This window comes from Cupressus sempervirens, chromosome 10, assembly GCF_028749045.1.
Source record: "Cupressus sempervirens isolate cs-2001-9-10 chromosome 10, ASM2874904v1, whole genome shotgun sequence".
NCBI lineage: Eukaryota > Viridiplantae > Streptophyta > Pinopsida > Cupressales > Cupressaceae > Cupressus > Cupressus sempervirens.
Genome location: NC_143127.1, coordinates 551,866,059 through 551,869,738, shown reverse-complemented (window position 1 = coordinate 551,869,738; position 3,680 = coordinate 551,866,059). Strand labels below are relative to the sequence as shown.

General features: G+C 31.9%; 1 long non-coding RNA gene across 1 annotated transcript; it reads left to right on the top strand.

The window, feature by feature from the left end:
* Positions 1-923: 923 nt before the first annotated feature.
* LOC149535080 (uncharacterized) lies at positions 924-3,190 on the top strand. The gene is made up of 3 exons (XR_016357081.1): positions 924-1,318; positions 2,672-2,848; positions 2,940-3,190. It is a non-coding gene; the product is annotated as an uncharacterized LOC149535080 (long non-coding RNA).
* Positions 3,191-3,680: the final 490 nt, after the last annotated feature.

Here is a 3,680-nt window from a genome sequence, read left to right as displayed (position 1 = left end):
AAGTTAATACCTCTACAGAAACACCATAGTCTTTGCCACCTTTTTCTATGTCATGACTCATTATTTCAACATGTTTTTATTAGGACTTAGTATGTTGTTTGACCTTTCGACTAAGACTATGATTGACTATGTATGACTTGACTTGAGTTGAATACTTACTAGACTCTTATTAGACTTTTACTATCAATATTATTAGATGGGTAATTTAACTTATTTTGTTATTATGATAAGTCGTTATATGTTGATCTTATGAGCTTTTGACATGATGGTTAAAATTATGGATTTTTTTTTACATGTTTATATTTGATGATGTATGAATAATGTTTAAAAATTTGTATTTAAGATGTTATTTATTTGTCATGATGATGACGTTACTGACTCAATGGATGATGTCGAGTTTGTGAGTGTGCAAGTATTGAAGACGAGTTTAGCTCCTTGGCAGGGTTGGTCCGAAATTTTTATGGTGTAGTCACAGACACTCACACTAAAGTATTTTATTTCGAATAAGTTATATGCTTAGTTTTTACATCTAGTTTATTTATATGGAATTGGACATGCATATAGAGTGGTAATGAATTCATAAATTGTTTAGTAATTTTGAAATATTATAATTTAGATTTAAAATAAGTATTATGTTTTTAAATTATTTTTTTCTTAGAAATTAAAATCGTGAAATTTAATAGGAATAGTTAGTTGAAAAATTTATTACGATTAAATAGTAACAAGTACGTATTCCGACTAAATTTAACACTCCAAATTGGTGGAGATGAATTAAATTATTTCCAAATTCTTATTCTTCCATAACGTTAGCTGAGGGCATTAAAAATATAATGATAAAAAAAATAGTACTTGCTGTTTTTTTTTAAAAAATTTGTTGGAATGAGCAGACGTTTTTGGGAAAAAAACAAAGGAAGATGTTTTTTTTTTTGGATAAGAGGGGAGAAAAACACGTTGGGAAGGATAAAAGAAAAGAAAAGGCAGGGCTACATTTAGAAAGAATCGACAGGCATGCAAGGGTTTTTTTTTTGGGTTTTCTGTTAAGAGGGAATGATTTTAAAACAGAGGGAGCCGATTTTTGAAGAGGACGTTTTTTTCAGCAAAGTGGAGAGAAGTTTTTTTTGATAAACAAAGAAGGAAAAACGTTTTTGGAAAGAGAAGTAGCTGAATTTGGGAGAAGATAAGAAGCAAGGCAAGCGGCTAGAGTATTTGGTCAATAGCAATCAGTTGGGGATGATTTCTTTTAATCAATAGGAAAGAACAGTCACCGTTGATAGAAAAGAGAGAGAGCCAGAGGCATAGGTGTTCCCACAACATTCAGGTTTTTTTTTTTTTTTTTTTTCCTTTTGTTAATTATCAAGGTCTTAAGTCATGAACTGTTTTAAATTTCAAATTGAGAAGAAATTGCTATTTACACCGACTTGCTGTTGTGAGTATAATAAATTTCCTATTTACATTGATTTGCTGTTTCAGTATGGTAAGTTTGTTTTGTTGAATCTACTATGAACCAAATAAAACATATAATGCTGAAAAGAAGTCAAATAGTAAAAGAAAAATGGTTTGGCTGATTGTCTTCCTATTTTCCATATGTAACTTTATGATTTCCTTATTATGTTTATTTTTTTTGTTTTACCAAATGTTAGTAAATATTGAAGTGGTGCAATAGAATCCCTTCAACGTTTTTAGCATTTTCCACTATATAAGAAATAATTACCTTGCTGTAGCATGTGTTTTTGCATTTTAATTTCTAAGAGAAACTTTGAGCTGCTGGGTATCACATTTTGGTTGTGGACAAGATTTTCCACCGTGTGGTTGTAACTGTCCATTACCATTGTTAATTTCTCAGTCTTTGTAACGGGTCTTGTTTGTGTAAATGTTATTAGAAATGGACTTATCTTACGGCTGGTTGTTGATTTGAAATAAACATAAGTATCAGTTGCTTGTTTATATATTTTTAGTTAGTGCAATATGCTTTTTATTTTAAAACTAAATTACTTCTGAGCCTAGAAGACCATTGTATGTTAATGTATAACTTGATTTAGCTAAGTTGTTTGACAATTGCAGTGAAAGATTTAGTGAAAGCATAATCTACCATATATATATATATATATATATATATATATAATGTTGAAAGATTGAGAAGTATATTGTCTTAAAACGGGAAAATGTATTTTACCTATGTTTAGGAAGAAAAAAGGCTAATTCTTATAGTTAACTTTGAAGTACAACAGAGGATTTTAGTGAAGTCTCCCTTATAGTCTAAATTGTATAATTTTAATTTTTATTGCTGAATGAATAGTTTAATATAATTAATTATATTGATTTACTAATCAATACAGAGATAAGCTATACAACGGGCTAAGAATTATAACTCAATAAGATTTTGTTTTTGTTTCAAATTAGGAACGGTGCTGAATGTGGGATCAAAGATGAGGTTAATTTATGGAAAATGTATTGTTTTTCCTTAAAAAATTACCTGCCTTTCTTTTACATTTTACTGGTTCATGATGCTTGGCCAAGCTCGGTAAAACTTTTATGCATATCTTTGAGATGCATTGGTTATTATTACATTGTTTTCCCTCTTCCATATCCTTGTGAATGTATCTACTAGACATAGGTGTAAGTAGATTAGATCACTTGGCTGCACCAAATCTTTTCCGATCCAATTGTGCAGAGTTGTTAGCCTTCTTGTGCCAGGGTCGAGTAGTTTTCCATAATCGAAAAACCTCGGGGAGCTAACCACTCCATGGTTGGGCGATAAAAGCACTTGGACCACTCTTTCGTCTCATGATAGTGGATGGACATAGTTCTGATGGATCAGAGATGAGATTACATGCAAATGGACACTAAGGTTCGATGACATGTTATTTTATATGTTTTATGTTATATATATGCTTTATATCATATGATGTATTGATGATACATCCATGTTCGACGTGCAGGTCGACATAGTTCTGACAAAAGATTTCATGATCATATGACTCATTTCCAACATTTATACTTTGATTTGTATATGGTATCGATATATGGTCGGCTTTGTATTATCAAATGTATTTAGAGAAATTGGTGACATGATTGTGATTCCAATTATTCTCGACTATTGGTTGATATGTATAGATTTTCCATCTGGAAATGGACATTGAATTATATGGTTATGTGAATTAAATCAACTTTTGACTTTTCAAATTCTTTATATTTTCGCATATTATTTTGCATCTTGAGGTTGTTTGCTTATGTGACAATAGTTGTGCTTTTCGGACTTTACATTCTAAAAGAAACTTGGCCCATGAGAGTGACCTTATGGCCTCTGCAAATTGACCTTGCTTATAACTCTCCATACCTTTATCTTTCGCTATTGAAATATTGACTCCTGCAGGAGGAGGAAGCCCTTCTAGCTCCGTTGTTGGACCTGTGTCAGCACCTCCAAAATCACCGTCCAAGCCCCAATCATTAGTCTTAGAAAGTGGTTGACTTGTAAAACCTCTCTGGCTACCGGTAGCAGAAGACGTGAATAAAGAATTCAGGGGATCTTTATTCTTCCCTTGCGTGACCTGTTTCTGAGAAGTAAAACTTTTTTTTAACACTTCAAATGGATCAGTAGCTTTAGTAGGTGCTTTGGTTGAGGAAGCAAACGAAGTAAGTGGATCCACAAATTGCGGATCACTGTTTCTCCCAGCGGTTGC